The sequence below is a fragment of the Temnothorax curvispinosus genome, unplaced genomic scaffold (assembly GCF_003070985.1).
Source record: "Temnothorax curvispinosus isolate PA1 unplaced genomic scaffold, ASM307098v1 QBEX01006316.1, whole genome shotgun sequence".
NCBI lineage: Eukaryota > Metazoa > Arthropoda > Insecta > Hymenoptera > Formicidae > Temnothorax > Temnothorax curvispinosus.
In genome coordinates this window covers 69131-87533 of record NW_020216096.1, presented here as the reverse complement: position 1 = coordinate 87533, position 18403 = coordinate 69131, and the positions used below count along the sequence as shown (strand labels likewise).

General features: G+C 44.8%; 1 protein-coding gene across 1 annotated transcript in view; it reads left to right on the top strand.

Annotated features, from left to right (window-relative positions):
• The window catches only part of LOC112455650 (serine/threonine-protein kinase minibrain), a 58011-nt gene that overhangs the window by 31137 nt on the left and 8471 nt on the right, over positions 1 to 18403 (top strand). The gene's annotated exons all lie outside the window — the stretch shown is intronic.

Below are 18403 nucleotides of genomic sequence, written 5' to 3'. Positions count from 1 at the left end.
TATTATTATTATTATTATTATTATTATTATTATTATTATTATTATTAATGGTTATCACGTCAAGAATTTTACGGTATCTATATACTAGGTATTCAAAGCGATGACAGATATATACAGGATTCCATCGCGCCGATAGCTTATCAGGCCGCACTGGTTAATTCTGTCTCTCATCCGTGTAAACTGTTTCAAGTTTTTCGAAGTTAGGAACAATCCTCTTTATTTCCAGGGAAGCGTATTCTGAGCTCTTGTATCGGCCAGGACGAGACGTCCGAAAATAAAGTTACCGTTGCATCGTTTGTTCAGGTATTTCCACGCTTCGTGTGAGGCGTGATGGATGGCTGGATATCTCTATATTTGGATTATGAGAAAATATCTTTATCGGTAATTGCCTACCTATTTATCGGCGACGGAGGATGAAGATGGTGGATTGGAAATTTTTGTCTTCCGACGTTTGTAGCATTTTTGATAACGAGAACCCTGCTAGCAGAGCTATCTATATACATATCTATATACATATTTATTACAGACAAATAAATGTCTAAAAATTTTTTATCTAATAGGTGGAATATTATCTTAGGCCTCGATTAATCTAATTTTATCGTGTAAATATTAGATTGCAGAAATGGTTATTTTGTTCTACTTGACATTGTAATTTATGATATGGTCAATTTATGCGATCTTTATCTTTCTCAATAATGCTCAACATTTTTTTCATTTCTCAAATATAGATACATATACTAAGATTATTTATAGATTTTGAATCGAATTTTTCGGATTAAAATTCATCAATCCTAGTCTTTTGCCAGAATATCCTCGTATCATGCTTAATACGTTTTCCCGTTGAGAGTTGATGTAGGCACCACTTATTGAAACACTAAATTGATAAGCGATTTGATCACAATTATCGAACCATATAATAAAAATAATATTGCGATAAAACCGAACGTTACAATTCAATCTTAGATTTCCGAACGAAAAGTATTCATTTGCGCAAGGACTGCGCGAATTGTTTATCTTCTGTTATCGATGCGATTATAACGTGCAAACGAATAAACAACGTCGCGAAATCATTATCAGATCGTGCGAAGAGTGGGAAGGGAAAAATTCACGGATCGCGATGGCTTGAGATTGTCGTATCTCGATTTTCACGATCTGCCGCCAAATTGGACCATCCCTCGGAAATGGTGCACGAAGAAAATATAGTGAAAAAATTACGACGAAATTTTTGTTATTCTGGAATATACTGACATTTCGGAATATACTGAACGGAAATTATATTTTTCTTTAAAAATATTACATATATTTTACGTCTTACAACAAAATAGCTAATTATTTGGATTATTTATTGGACTAACAACGAAGTCTTACTTATGAGTACATTTTCAGCGTATAAATTGTATATTTTATTATGTTTGAGGTAAAAATTACAATATCGTTATAGTAATTTCTAGATGTAACAAAATTTGACATAGTTTAAATATTATTAACCCTTAACCCACAAACGTTTTTTTGGCACCTTTATGCCGCAAACCTGGGTCATGACGTTTTTTTTAAGTGTTAAAGGGCTGCAAAAAATCTGAAAAAATTCATGAAGGTGTTTCAAAGCTTCACTTTGAAATATCAATCATAAAATTATAAACAATTTAATTTTTTCACATAATTTGTATTCAAAAGTTACAACTACATTTGATTTTCGCCCGGACGAAAACGACCCAGGTTTGCGGGTTAAGGGTTATAAATATATCGTAAGTTTTCACATGTCAGTAGCACGATTCACAATAAAATTTCTTATAACGCGAATTGTAATTTTTACTAATGTAATATACGATATGTCCTCCGGAGAGACAGAAATAGGAGTTGTGCCTACGCGAAGGAGAGATGACACAGTTCAGGGAGGACAGGAATCCGGTTGGATCGTGAGCAAACGTAGGAGGACACGAGTTCTAGAAATGCGCCTTATACGAAAAGCCGCCTGTTACATAGTCTGACTATTGCCGCTTCGCGGACATTTCATCTCGGTCTCGTAACGTCGATGACGCGTCGGAAGGCTCCGATCGACGGATATCACCGGTGACTTTAGACCGCAGCGCCGATAACGCGCGCTGAGTAATCGGGGATTGCCGAACGATCTTGCATTATTCGACTAATCCTGTCTTCCGATTAGACAATTGCGTAACGTACGTTCGAGATAGACGATCGCGATCCTCGAGAAAAAAAAACCGGATCAAGCGACCGAGCGCTAACAAACAACCCGCTTCAATCGCAGTGCCTTCAAATTTCTTGCTCTTATTCGAGCAAGTTGTTCGTTCAGGTTTGCTCGCGCTCGCCCGTTGGCTCGATCCGAATCCGGCTGTAAGCGAACGACGATTTCGCATTCACGACGGACGAATTGTATCAACGAACGAGCTTTCGGCTCGCATCTCGAACTGATAAAACGCGCGGCGCGCTATCGCGTCATCGAAGCCGTGCATTTTATCGGCGCGTTACGAGAGGCAACGGTGTGGCGCGTCATCAATCGTCGGGTGATTACGCAGTCCTCGGCGAGACGACGCCGCGATTAATCCATAACGATATATACGCGCGCGATCGAACGGGGGCCGCGATCGAAGAGCAATAAAGCGGGAGGTGGGGAACCGTCGCCGTCGGTATTTATGGATCGACGACGATATACGGCAATTATGCGGAATGCGAGGAGTCCATCGTCGCGGCTCTGTACCTTCTACGTTTGTCGATTCTTCGAATTCTTCGCGGATAAATCATTCACCGATTCAATCACATTGCGCGAGGCGCGAGGCGCGGGCTCGTCACGTGGCACCGCACGGTTATTGAACGAGACGGGCAAATGGGCACACGCTGATCGCGCGGGACAGGGAGGAGGGCCATTTCTCGAAAATTGTTGAAGGTGTTTCGAAAATGGGGTGGCTATGGAGCGCAATGAGGTCAAATGCCTCGTACTCTGCCTTATTGAAGGCAGTTTTAGTAATTTCGAAAAGTGGTAATTTTCGCCCGACTGGCGTGTGCTTCTTCCAGGTCATTCCATACGTCAATATATCGCGCATCACGTATCCGAAGAACGCCGTGAACTCCTTTCGCTAAAATTTCGCAATTTTATATTCGTACCGCGTATTATGATGATGACTAATATCTCAGATTCAGATTTCTATCGTAGTCAGGTCTATCTTAAAATTAATTCAATGCGGCTTTATTACATCCGGAAACCTTAATCAACAGACTTCTTATTTTTCATTGCGTTACGATTAACGACAAACTGACGCAGTTATTGACGACAAAGTTATCGGGGATAATAGCCCGTTTCAAAACTTTCGCGTCGCGCGTTTCTCTTGGTCGACCGGACACGTCGATCGATCGCCGCGCGAACCCGGTCAAAAACCCGGGTTCCCCAACGAAGCGACGCGAGATTCGCGCTTGGTAACCCAAGTGGCCGGCCGAAGCCATTAACACGTCTCGAGTGGTAACTGATAAGTGGTAAGAAGAAGGCCGCGAAAAGTAAAGGAGGATAACGGTAGAGGGAACGGAAGAGAGAAAGATCGACGAGGTGACCAGGGGGGGGGGCGAGGGGGGAGAAAGGTGAAAGAAGAAGAAGAAGCGCGTGCCGGAGCCAGAGGGGGCCGGGGGCACCCGGGGGGGCGGAGTATGGGAGCCTGTAGCTCGTTCGGTGCATTCCAGTGGTATGAGGTCCGTCGACGCCGGAATCCTGCATATCCGTGGATGCAGGTCGACTAGCTATGCACTTAGGTGCCAGCCGTGCCGACTCCGTGCCGGTCCATGGCGGTGCGGTCTCTCCGAGCGGCCGGTTCGCACCGATTATTCGTGGTATCATGAGTTCCGGGAAAAAAAAGACCGGATATTAACCACCCTCTTCCGCCGCCTTCTCGCGAAAAATTCGGCGCGCGTTTTACCTTGTCGCGGTCGTCCTTATCGCGGTCGCCCTCAGACGTCTTTTTGTTCACAGTTTATGTTTTGGGGATCTTTATTTGTTGTACAGAATCATATTTTCTATAGCAATTTAAAGTGTATATCGCACGTAGAGATCTGTAAGAAAATTTTGATCTTTAAAATTTTCACGCGACTCACGAAAGTCTTTAACGTCACTCGTCTTTGGCTCGATTGCAGTCAAAACTGATCGATTTCCGAACTGAATATTAGGTTTCGACAAAAGTGTCATTATTGGAGAAGATAAGAATTACCTGAAATCCGCCGCCGTGCGGCGGTAATTTTTGCCGCGAACCGAGCGAGGGCCGATGGGGGCGATCTCTCGTCGTGAACCTGTTGCTTGTTCCGACGTTGTAATTTTTATGACGGTGCCGAGGCACGGTGAGCACGGATAATGACGGATTTAGGCGGACGCTGGAGATTCCGATCTATAATGAACGCGTTATAATGGAGGGGCGGCTCTGCCCACTACCGTGCGCGATGCAGCGCGCGATGATCGATAAAAACGCAAACGATTTACGCCCTAACGTTATGTTTCGAGCCGCTGAATATTTCATACACGGTTATTTCCAGCAACACCACGGTAATATCGCGGCAAAGTATTTATGATCGCCGTGCATTACCGCGATATTTAGTATTAACCCCATGCATCTGAGCACATCGTTAAGGAATGCAAACAGAATTTTTCCCTCCCTGTGCCATCATAATAAGCGTAACGACGCGGAAAGCGATTTCTAAATTACAAATGTCGCGCGCGCAAATTGGGGTCACGCGCGCGCGCCTTCATACGTATATCTTATTTACCTAATGAAACGTAAAGATGATAGTTATTCATTCCCACCTTCTCTTTTATTTTTACGGATCGCTTGATCAAACCGTTTTCTCCTTTTCTGTCTTTCACGAGAGAAAATGGATCTGATTGGATGCCATTTTGTGTAATGTAACTTGAAATGGCGGAAAAATAAAAACACCCTTCTTTAATAAATCGACCCCAAGCTATCGATCAAGCCTACTTAGAACTTGGTCCGTTTACTCGTTATCGAGATCTTAACATCTCGAGTACTCGCAGCTCGTCGCGTCGCGTAAAAGAGTCACGGGTGCGGTCTCGCTTCGCGTGTACTTGGCGCGAGACACTATACCGTGTCTCTTGATATTCGGGGTGAATAAGGGGACCGGCGTGGTCGGGGATTTCGTTAAAGTTGAAACCGTATAGGTATTCCGTCGCCGCGTCTATCCCGGAGTCAGAATTATCCCTCGTGAACATCGTGCGACGTAATATACGCGGACAAATAGAGAACACTTCGAATCTCCGACTCGGCGCGCACCGAGTCGGGAAAGCCAATAAAGTCAATTCGCGCGGCGGAGAACAATGGACAAGACCGCGAAATATTTAACATATATACGAGAGAAGCGCGCCGTCTGTCTTCTCCCGCACCGTGTAGCCGAGCCGGCACTTTGTTTCACGAGTTTGCGAGATCGAAGCGATGTGCGAGCTCGTGTTGCGAGACAGACGCGGAAAAGGAGCAAGACGCGGGTAGAAAAATAGTCTGAGAGTTCTCTCTCTCTCTCTCTTTCTCTTTCTCTTTCTTTTTGCTTCCTTTCTCTTTCCGGCAGTTCTCGGAATGGGCTGATGTCTTTCATCGAGGGGCACGATGCGCCACTCCTTAAAAGTTTGCGCTCTCTCCCTGCAGAATCTATAATATCACCCTTTGAAAAGTCACCGTAGAAAATTACGCCGTGAGCCACTTTCGCAAAATGATATTTTAGCTTTATTATCGATCGCGTTCTAATCCTGGCCACGCTATCGCCGTCAAATTCAAATCGCGCAATTTCACACTGAACAGAAATTTATATACACTGGGCAGACTTATATTGATATACTTGGCTTATACATGTGAACCAGTTATTTGTAAAAGTAGTGTGAAACCAGTAAAGCCGAAATCTTGTTTCAAATCGATATATGATACATGTGATGTACACGTTGAAATTATAATCAAGCCCCACCAACTTGCATTTTGTCGGTTATTTTTGAAATATGGAAAGTGGCTCATTTACATGAATTCGCTACGTATTAAAATTTATGCTTGACATAATGCGCTGTTTTATGTTGTTTTAGAGTACGCCAGTATTTTTTATGCCTTAATAATTTATTAAATTTATTAATAATCGAAGAATTTAAAATATATATACACATATCACATGAAGCAATAACTTTGCGGAACGCGACTTGCTACTTCCGGGTCGTATCGAGAAAAATCATTGTGAGAGAATGCGTAGCTCTCGTTGAAAATCGGTTAACATGAAACGCGCTTAAGTTTGCGGCTTCCGGCCCAGTGCGCGAGGAATAAGCCTGAATTATACTCACACTATTTTGGATTTTGCTTCGGTGAGCCACAACGTGGAATCGGGCAGCGGCGCCGGTTAAATTTAAATTCAAACGGCGTTTAAATTTGAAATTAAATCGGTTGCAACCTGACCCGGGGGTCGTGGGTCGAAAGTGCAACCACCGCGCGTCCTTTCGGAGCGCGGCTCGTTGGCGACTCCTTCCTTACCGTCCGATATCGTACTCGCCCGTTAGTTGCGCGAAAACAGAAATTATCTACGTACATACGTACAATAGCGATGATAATTCGTTAATAAAAAAAAAAAGAAGAAAATTTTCCGACGCTCTTGGAAATAGGTACGTCAGTTGTAAGAACGGCATGTGTTGTTCCGAAAAAGATCGATGTTGCGGGCGTTGACTCGAACGTTCGGCCATTGACACATTTTCGTCTTACGTCGCGAGGTGGCAATTTGCAGAATAAACGTCGTATCGTACTCCGTGGTACACGATGAAAAAGCGGGAGAGAGAAAGAGAGAGAGAGAGATATATATATCACAGGTCGCGCGTTTAAGTTAAGGGACGGCAACGACGAGGAATCGAATCCCATCGCTCGAGGCGCTCGTCAGAATAGCTTCGCGAATAATTAAAGACGACCCAGATGCCGTCCGCTCGTCTCGTGTGTACGTACGTAATGTCCCGCGCTGTACTGGAGGCTGCACTCAGCAGAGGAGACTCGTCGAATTCGGTGCGCTTGCACCGACGGGAGAACCTCGCCAATCCGCGAAGTTTGATTCTAATGAAACCCTTACACAGTATCCATAGAGTGAAGGGTCTAATACAAACAACGAAGTTATTCACCGCGATAAAAAATAATAACGATAAAAGCGGAAAGGATCATCGATGCTTAAGGACGCGTTGAAAGATATTCTACATTAAGGCTTTGTCTTATGCATATCGCAAAGCGCAACGGCGCGAGGGCAGGAGCAACCTTTGAAGGTGCTTTCTCATCTTCTACGAAATCCTTGGTGATGTTTAGCCTGTTTCGACAGTGTGCGCGCGCGCGTGTATTCGCCACGCCATAATGCGGGAGAGTTATTCAAGGACTCCGACCGAATGTGCCGAAAGAAGATGCGGGAATCGGGTTGAGACTGCGTGAGATTAAAGGCCTCCGCCAGGGAATTAGCGGCCGCGCTTCAACAACGCCGTAACCAGTCAGTTTTGCACTTGGAACGAGATACTACCACTTCCCTTCTTGTACTTCTTGTATGCATTTGATACTATACTTTGCGGGGAATCTTAAAATTTCTCATTTTCCATTTCTTTCGACAGTAATTAAAATAAAATGCTCTCTTTTAACTCATTACTGCAACTTCTTTAGCTTGTAGGCAAATCTTTAATATGAAAGTTGATCTCTCTAATTGAAGTGAGAAATTCCTTTGTACGATTTCATTTGTTTAAGTTTATTTGCTCTCGTTTTTGGAAATACTTTTGAAATAATACAGAAGAGTATTGAATGATTGTATATACTGAATAATGGTATAGAATAACTTCACTATAGAACAGTTTTATTTTAACGTCTCCTCTATTTTAATCTCACATAACTTGTTTTTAATAATGTATATAAATAACACTATATGTATATATATATATATATATATATAAATAGAGAACAACGATTTAATTACATAATAATTATTTTAAAGTAATATTTTTCTTTAATTTCTGTAAGAAATGGAATTTGCAAAATATTACTTGCAAAGTTTGTAAATGTTTAGCATAATCTGGTACGAGAGGCGCAATAAGAACTCATAAAAAAAAATTGAGTCAGCAATACGATGTAATATCCTCGTCTTAAATAGAGCGAGAAGGGAATCGAAAATTTTTGCAATTTCTCCGCCGGTCACGGTTGAGCGATCACTCGTAATACAACACAATATTTCAACGCTATCCATCTTAATTCATATATTAAATATACTTTTCCGCCGCAAGTAATCTTCAATAGCGTTATATCTAAATTTCAATATGTACTTAATCCTATCTCGCGATTTACACGTTTTATCGTTCGAAAGGGCATCTTGCAGCAAGAGGTCTTCTTGTTGTATAAAATACTCGATAAGAAAACGCGAAAAGTATAAAAGCATAAAAATTAATGTATCTCATTCAATTATATATTTATAATATTATCTATTATAAATATATAATTAAATAAGATTAATGAATTTTTAATTATATAATAAATATATTTTGCTTTAGACAATAAATGATATAAGCAGAATATTAGGCGAAAAATTTATTGAACTGCTTCTATAAATAACAGCTGTGTATAGTAGCGATAAAAATGTCGTTAGATAATAAGATAATACAAGAGGCTGGAATCTCGGAGCGAAAGGATCGCGGCAAGAAACGCGAGGACAAGTTCCGGAAAATCACGTAAAATATGCATGCACGTCGCAGTCGCGCTATTCAAAGTGAAACGCCGCGAAAGAGGGAAGGAGAGAAACGAGCGATCTCCGGGAACCTGTGTCGCGCGTGAAATTCGACGTAAGTAGGTTACAATAAAGTCTTGCTTGTGTCCGCCGATGAGCTTGATGTGCAACTAAGCGTTACGCCGTTTTACGTGCGCCTCGGCGCAGAGCGCGGCGCGGGGACCCGGGGCAGCCCCCTTCGCGGCTGCTTTCTTGCTTCGTGTCGCCTGCCCGTGAAAGTCCGCCCTGATTTTACCCGATCTCGCCGGGATCTTGCCGGGATCTCGCGACGGCACGGCGGTTTCGTCCCCCCTTTACAAAGGGACGGCGAATACAGTTAGTCCACCGTTTTCAAGCCCCCTCCTGCTCCCTTCTTCCGTGTGACTGATTCTCGGCCTTGTCGGCCTTGAAACTTCGATCTACTACTCTCTAGTCGTCCACGTCGATGATCGAAAAACGAAGGGTCTCGGCGAAACTTTCGTCTTTCCCAAAGATTCCTTCGAAGTATAAAGAAGATATAGTCCGGGATGTGACTATAGCTTCTTTCTCGTTTCGTAAAGTCGATCGCGTCTTGCTCGAGCGGTTTAGTTCAGAAAAAAAAAACCATTCTTGAGAATTATTTACAGGTGTATTTTTTCTCCGTAATGGAGAATGCGGCTTGTGTAACTTCGGCATCGGAATATCGCTTATCGCGACCTCGTAAGGCACTGTTTAATTTTCTAAATTGAGATATCGCGAGTTAAGGTGTCTCTCAATGTGGCGGGGCATCGGACTATCAAAATTCAAAGTATCGAAAAAAAGAAAATAAAGATGACAGCTCAACAACGGGCGAAGCACACGCCCCGCTCCAGATTATTTTCGCGATTCCCCTTTTTTTACCCCCTTTTCCCGGCCGAATCTACTCACGCCGCTAGTTAGAGGCGACGCGACGGCCGAGTTTATTTTTCGAGGATCCGCGCCGCGGTCAGTGGTGCACGCGCGTCAGACGCGTTGCCTCGCGGAATAAATCATATTATACAGCCGCGGCAACCGCGACGAAGGGGGGAATGTGGAGGAAGGAAGAGGCGGAGGAGGATACGAGAGAAGAGGAGAAGAAGGCTTTAATTTATCACGCGCCGCTCTCGCGGTCGCTATGATAAATTAAAGCTCGCTCGCGCTCAGATTTTCAAAATCCGCTCCGAGACGACGCGACGCGAAAAAGGAGACGCTTTTCAGCGCGCGCGCAATAATTACCCACGCAGAATTACCTACAACCTGCAACTTCTAAGCCATTGTCCATTCTGATCTCGTCCGACAGTAATTTCGCTCTCGAGCGGGTTAAGCACGACGCAGAGCGCGGCGTGACGCGGCGCGACGCCCGAGACTTGTCTCTCGCGTTTGTCTGCCTGCCTGCCTGTCTGTCTGCCTGTCTGTCTGTCTTTTTCTCCTCGTGCCTCTCCCTCCCTCTCGGTTCGTTCCTCTATCGGCTCTCTGTCGTCTGGCCGTGCCGAAACTTTCCGTTGACCGTTGCTCAAGCTCGGTGACTCAGAAACGGGCCGCGGTGCCGCAGGCCCGAGCCAATGTTTTTCGGCACCCTGCGCGTCGCGGAATAATCTCGAGCTCGACTCTGCATTCTCAGTTCGTTCGAGAGACGACTTTGAATTGGCGAACAGAGCTTGCTATTTTTAAAAAGAATTTTTTTTAGAAATAAGAAAAGTTTCGCCGTGTGCGAACGTATCTTTTTACTCAGCATGCAATTCTGTGTGAAAAAATGCCATTCTATAATTTTATTCTCGGTATAGAAAATATGATGATAGACACTCACTAATTTCTAATGTACGAGGAGCACAAACGTAAGAGGCTCTTCGAGATCGGTTTAAAAAATCCGAGGAGAAATTTTTTGCGTGCGCAATTACAATTTTGAATCTCCTGCGATTTGAAGAGGTGGATCGACCGCAAGTAGCTAAATTTGCGTTTATGATGACGGTGGGACATGTTGCGCGTGACAGTCGGCGAGGCTCCGTCTTGCGACAGTCTTGGTTTGCGAGAGGCGAGAGAAGGCAGAAGAATGAAGAATGGCACGTAAGCGACGCTCCGGAAGGTCGCGAAACGGCCGTCGCGTCGCCGCCGCTGGCTTTCTCGCTCGTTTCGTCTGTCACTTCATTCATGACTCGGCTGATCACGTCCCTTCTATCTACCTCGCCCCCTCGCTCCCCCCGCCGGCTTCCTCTTTTCTCTCCCTCTCCTTCCAGGGTCGGACCGTGGTCGACGAAGTCGCCGGGCGGTCGTTCCGGACGCTGTTCCGTTAACCCCTTCGCAGAACACCGGAAAGATATTTTACAGTGGCCATATATAGGATATCCCGCCGTCCATAATCTGCTTTTGTACGTATCGATGTACGAATTAGGCGATGACTGAACTTTGGAGTTTGCTCGCGGACAGCCAACGACATTGTTACAATATAAGCGAAGCGTACATACAGTTTTGCTGACAGTTTAATGAATAAACAATGATGTTAATGATACACAAAGTTTCTACAGTTTTCTTGAGTCGAAAAGTCTGGCAAAAAGGAGATTGAGACAGTATATACACGTCGGTAGGTCAAAACGTTTCTCATCGAACGACTTGTTGAATATAATGAAAGTATGAGAAGGGTATAAGCAAAGCGTTCTCTACTTTCCACCGGACGGATGGTCTCATTCAGAGTCGTTTTCTTGGAGGTGTCGAGAGAAATTAATTTTCTACAACTTCGTGGTCTTCGACATTACGCGACAAATTAATCACAAATATAAGTCTGCTCCACGCATCTCTCGCATCGAGGCGCGTAAATTTCATTCGCGTTCTTAGTTCGTGAGAAGCTCATTTTCTATTTCCAACTGTTAGATAAGAATACCGGTATCTGTTTTTCGAGAGGAGAGAGATTTGAGGTGAACTCGAGGAATCTAAATTGTAATCACACGAGAAAAGTTGCCTTCTTCTTGGCGCCTTGTCTTATCGAAGTACACGGGTATCGAGATACCTCGGGTCGGTCCTGCCTTTCCCTTATCTATCTTATCTGTTCTTTCCGATCTTCTCGCTATCTCGCTCCCTCTTTCTCCCGTCCTTCTCGCTCTCCTCGCTCTCTCTATCTCTTTTCTCGCATTCTCTGCATCCTGGATCGTACGGCATTCGTTTCGGCGAGGTGGATATTCATAACGGCTTCGCAGTCGTCCGATGACGTGGCGTTCCTCGTCGTTTCTCCTTCTTCCTCTCTCCATTCTCCTTCGATAACTCTCCGCGGCAAAAAATATACGTGCCATCATCCCGCGACGACGTTGTCTGCACTTGGATGCCTATAGATGGTCCATTCTCGCGAGAATGCCGAAGGGAGACGAGTGTACGGCGGTTTTATTCGGAATCTGTGGGAGTTTCCGGGAGATTCACGATTACAGGATTCAGGATAATACGAAAATTGAAGAAGAGAAACGCGCACGTTTCGATCAATCCATCGTGAACGAGCGTTGTGACAGAGAAGCAAAATAGCGACCGTAATAGCAACTTGTAGGATTCATTCAAGACAAAACGTAAACTTATTGATAAATATTAGATAAATAATATGGAATAATTTTCCTCGTTGAGTAACCGAAACTAAACTCGGCGAGTTTCTTCTGCACTCGTATCATAAACAAACTCGTAAAATCAGTGTGGGACGAAAGGAAGGGAGACATTCCTTCGTCTGCAGAGCTATACGTGCGTAACGTCACTCGAGGCTAAATCTTGGCTCGAGCAACACTTTCGAGAGATCTGTATATTAATTCTAGATGTATAGACTTCGCTAACGCACTGGCGGAGTTAAATCAAGTTGCTTCTCGGGGTAGCTTCTCCGCGAAAATCGGCCGTTGCCGAGATACTTTTCGCGTTGTTAAGTATACCACGTCGTTCGTCGCAAACGCCTGATTTCCGCGACATCTTAATTCGCCCGCGAAATGTTTGTCAGGCGAATAATCTTGGTTCCTCGTATCTCTATCGCCGCGAAAATGATATCGTTTTCGGCACGCGAGCATCTCCGATATCAAGTCCCTCTCTCTCTCTATCTTCCTGCGCGTTTCTGAAATAAAAACGTCAGCCGTAGCCGTTGCGTCATGTTAAACACTTAGATGTTCGCGGGTAATATTTTTTATTCGCAGAGAAAGGTAACAAGCTGGAAAAATGAAGGTGGAATGCAACGCTAACTGTCGCTATGACGTTGCTCGCGCTGGAATTTATGCCGACTCGTCATCGTCCAGTCAGCTGACGATGCGATCGCGTTATGTGGCTTCTCGGCGCGCGCGAGTCCATCGAGCGCCCGCCGCTTTCTAGGTTCTCCCCAGCACACGACGACCGACGGGTGCGACGCACTCGCGGCTATATTCCGCCGCTGTGTGCCGATCCGGCGCATGAACGCGATTTATAAATAACTCGCCGAGACCCCCTTTCGCGAACAAAAGTCGCGAAGTCGTACGCAAAAGCGGAAGTTCATTAAGCGGGAAAGGCGCGGGAAAAGCGTTTCGCTCGAGGAGAAAGAGAGAGAGAGAGATATCGCAGCGCGTTTTCCTCGTCGTCGCTTACGAACGCGTGACTCGACAATAGGAACGATACCGATGTTCAATAATACCTTAATAAGTAAATCATTTCCATGCGCGCGTGGTTGAAAAAGTTTTACAGGCTTTCTCCTGAAAGAGTGTCGACGTCCTCTCGGACGTCCTTCCACGTTTCTGGAATAATTGCGAATAAAAGTTCCAACATTTTTTAGAGATCTAGAAGAAATAACGTAAACATTGTACCTTTTAGGTATATTTTTACACTGCCTGTAAATATTTTCAGCCACATTTGTGGAATTTTGTCGTGAAAAGCTCTAAACTCTCTTTACGCTAGAAACGCTTTGTGTCTCGCGCTTTTAAAATAGTTATTTATATTTCTTCACATCTTCAGATTCAGTTTTTAATATTCTCGACTGTGTCCCTGGCGGAAATCTCGTTGAGAGAGAGAGAGAGAGAGAGAGAGAGAGAGAGAGAGAGAGAGAGGGGCGATATCAAAGAGTGTTGTTCGTACATCGCAATTAACTTCTCTCAAGCGGGGAGGAGAGATCCTCTGCGAGATGATTTAATCCGGCTTCGTATTCCTTCGTATTTGTTTAAGAGTCCTTTGAGATTCCTCAACGCGAAAATCCACTTAGCGAGACTCGTTTGCGATACAAACACGCAAAAACGCGCTAACTGGCGGCGCTGGGGAACGGGTTTTCGAAGCAGGCCGATAGCTTCGTCGCCAGGAAGAGCTAAGGGGGATTCATATAGCGGGATTATTCCTTACACCGGGACCGACAGAGCCGAGGGACTTGCGCAAGGTCCCCTTCGACCTTAACCCTTACGGTATACCTAATCCGTTCGACGATCTTTTTCGGCAACTCGAATTCATCGATCTGCATGAGAATGACACGCACTCACGAGGATCGTAATTCATTCGCTCGTGACCGCCACGGTTTCTTTCTACGGAAAGAGACTCCAGTAAAGTGAATACACGAGGCGTCCCGTCGCTACGCTTAACGGACAATTCTTCGGTTAATTTGGAAATTGATTCTTTTTTTCTACCGCGAAAATATCTTCTCTTTCTTCTTTATTTTTCTCTCTCTCTCTCTCTTGGTCTCTTCCTTCGTCGCTCTCCGGCGCTCGCAGAGGTCCTGGGCTGCTTTCGGCGAAGCTAATGGTGAACGCACCGTATGGGGGCCGGTCTCGTGCACTCGCGCATAGCAACAGAAACGAGAAAGAGGGTGACCGTGCGCGAAGAAGGATGGCGAGAGAGAGAAAGAGAGAGAAAGATTAGAGGCCACACACGGTCGTCGCGTGGAGCTTCTTTCACCTTGGTTCTTTACTTTTGTCTCTTTCGTTCTTTGTTTTGATTAACATCAGAGAGCATTGTATATTCATTTTTCACGATATATTTAGCATGTTATTATTATTCCAGACATTTTACACGTCATTAAGTAACTAATTGGCTGCAGTAAGGAATACGTAATATGAATCAAACGCCAATTTTGTGATTTTTAGTTCTATATTGCAAAGTGATCAGGAGATGATAGATTCTTTAAAAATGCATATGTAACACATGAAATTTATTTAAGGAGAATTATAGTTTGGTCATTATAATTTGAGATAACGTTGGCGCAGAATTTTATTTCTAATGTTTTTCGCAAAATTTGCTTAGCGGAAAAGTAAGATTTTGGAGTTGATTCCGCATTGCAAAACTGCAACAAATTCGATCTAGGAAATTCGAATAAGAATAAATCTATCTTCTCTTCTAATACCTGCATATTTTTATAACATCGACTTATTTCAAAATAACAATAGTTTATTTTTAGAAAAGCATTCTCTGTAAAGGATTTGCAGGATAGTGTCCCGTTCATGAAAGGATGTACTTTACAAAAAAATATACTCCTCCTCTTGTTGCGAAACTGAGTCTCTTAATAAGACCAGAGTGATTACACATCGCTCGATTTAAATCCGTTACGTTCGATTTAAATCAGCGAATGACATAAATGAGTCATTAAGAAATTGTCAACCCAGTTATCGAGTGCGCGTGTTTAGACGAAGATTTTTTTTCTGTACCGAAGAAAAGAAAAAACGCGAGATGAGAAGTTCTCTATCGTTTATTTTCTCTACGCTCTCTTGTTCTCAACGTGGCATATCATCGTTAGAAAATACGGATTAGACGCTTTTACATTAGATTACTCCGCAAGGCCTCCTTTTCGCGCTCCACGGCCGCGATTCTGAGACTCTGCAGCCTTCATCAGTTTCTACGTGCAGATCGTCGGAAAGCCATGCACGCTCCATCTAGCGAGTACCTCGATCAATCCGGCTCGCGCGCGGGCTGTTAAAGGGGGGGAACCTTTCCGCACCTGTATACTTTTGCCGGAGTCTTCGGTCTTTCGTTTTTCGAACGCTTAGCGCTACGCTAAAGTTTGCGCAGGTGGTTCTTCGACATCCTGTCCGCCCGTACATTCGTCCCTCCCTTGCTTCCCGCTGTCGCGTCGCTGCGATCGGGATACCAGTCGAGAAGAAGGAGAAAGAGATGGAGAGAACGAACGGGTGTGTTCCAATCGGGGGAGGAATGGGGGGATAGATTGTCAGCGACAGCGGGCGCGACGACAATGAAATCGTGGGGTGTCCCGTTCGATGAATTCGCGCCGTCTAATACCGGTTTCTCTCGCCCACGCGGTTGAATCGAACCGAATCAAACGATGACGGTCGGCGCAAGAGGAATCCGTTCTTCAATTCGCTTGCTGACGTTCGCATATTCACGTAAATGAAGGAAAACTGATTTGGGGAAGACTAACGATTTAATACGGAACTCTGTATGAAAACACAAGATGCTACGCAATAGGGGGGACCACGAAAATTAACAGTTAAATTGTAAGAATTTGTCCGATCAAACTCCAGGATTCCCCTTGGAGATCTTGTATTCATCCCTTATTTATCATCACAGTCCTGGAGTCCTTTTCTTGTTCCGATTATCTTGTATATCGATTACAAATGTTGCAACAGACGCAGGGACATAACATGTCGAAAATTTAATAAAAAGTTTGGAGAACTCGCCCAGGCAATAAATGACAGTAATGGAGGGCAGACCAAAGACTAAACTCGTGTTAGATAATAGAAAATATATCTGTAAATGATATTCGAAATTTAAGGAATTTTAATTTTAAAGCAACTTTATGGAGATAATCTCTCACGTGCACGATCGACTCTCTCTCTTGCCGTACGTATGAATTTAATTAATAATAAATAAATAAAAGAGATTAATTTTAATTTAATAAAGTCGCTCTCATGTAAAGTACCCGCCGTAATAACGCGAAATCGACCGGCTCGATCACGTGATCTCACCGTCGCGAGTGACCAACACGAGTCCCCGGATGGAGCGGGAATTATTTTTTCCCGACGGGCGTATGGAAAAAAATTCGACTGGGAAATATTACCGCGCCGCGGCATCGGACGGAGGCCCGCGCGTCGCGTGCGCGCGAATGAAATTTCCGAGTAACCCATATACCAGGCGCGAAATAAGGTCGGTGTTCCCGGTATCGCTCCTCCGCGGTGAGGAAGATCCGCGCCTATAACCGGCTCAAGTTTTAACCGCGTCGGGTTACAGCGGGGGACGCCTTTATAAGCACAAGGAAGTTTCGTTCTCCGCGCGGGAGGAGTTTTCCCGCGGGAGTTGACGCGAGGGTTTCCGATTTTATCTCCCCCCTCCCCCCCCGCGAGGAGAACCGCCATAAATTAAAAAGAAGAAACGCCATTTGTGTTCGGAAGTGGTATTTTAAGCGTTTCAATTCACGGGCTAACACGAAAAGCGGCTAGACCGTTATTTGAAAATCTCGTGAGAGGCCCCCGTTTATCTTCATCCGCTCAAAGAGAAAGAATGAGAAAGGCGGAAGAGACGGGCGGAGCGGGTGGCGGAGGGAGGGAAGAGGAACCGCCATAAATTAAAACAATGAAATGGCGGTTTGGAAATGATATTTTAAGCAGCCGTGTTTGCGGCACTAACGGCAAAAATAGCGTGGGCGCTATTTAAAAAACCGTGAAAGTGATATACCGAATCGGTTGCGTTTCCCGGGGGAAGAAGACTGCGGCACGAGGGATCGTAAATCACGAGGGACGTACGGTGTTTGAAAACGTTTAAATTCTTCCTTTTACCAAGGGAATGTAACCGGCACTTCTCAAACTCGCAAAGATAACATCGTCGAGACTTTTCGACGGTATTTAATGCAGATGCTAGCGATTTATTGCGGGAGTCCCATCAGCGGATTCCCGCACCAGAGGGCTTCGCAAAGTTTTCACAAATCTCAAATGGGAACTAATCGCGCTGTTGCGCATTGCCCGCGTTAATTCGCACTGTTGAATTCGTAGCGTCAAATTGTATACTCGATTTGAGTCATTTTTAACCATTCCTATAGGTCGCCACTGCTTCTACTCAATATGTCATTAATCTAATTAATCTAATGTTAATCTAACTAAACCAATGGAGTTAAAAAATAATACTATTTTGTGTGTTAAAATAATTTATTTTGAGACACACATGATCGTTAAAAATTATCGCAGTGCAAAGATCCCAGTCTATTTTTTTTAGAAGAGGCGTCAAGAAGACACGTCCTATCACAATATAAGACATTCAGAGCAACGTATTTCCTTCTGTGGTTCTTCCCACGTGATTTTCACAGGCGAACCGGTATCTGTCCGGTTCTTTTTGTAAATCAAGCTTTGGCAGGCAGACTTCGCCTGTCGAAGTCAAAAATAAGCGATCTGCCGTGCGCGCGTCGGTGATTCCGCGCTTCCGGGGCCGCGGCTCAGATTCGGTGCCCCTTCCCCCCCTTGTTCGCGCGAAAGTGTCGGCGTGAGTTCATTAGCCGCGCCGCCACCGCCACCGCCGCAGCAACGGTGGCGGCGGCGGCGGCACCGACTGCTCCTCGTACTTCTTCGACGGTACAATCGATGCCGAAATAGAGTAACTAGTAGACGCCGATACAGCGCTGACCATCACCGTGTCGATGACCCGGTGGAGGCGTGCCAACCGAACAACCACCGTCCTGCCCGATCCGCGGGGGCCTTCTCGCCCTTTCCCCCCTCCCTCTTCTCGCGCGTTTCTCACCCTCGAATCCTCCGGCGAGATTTTCGCG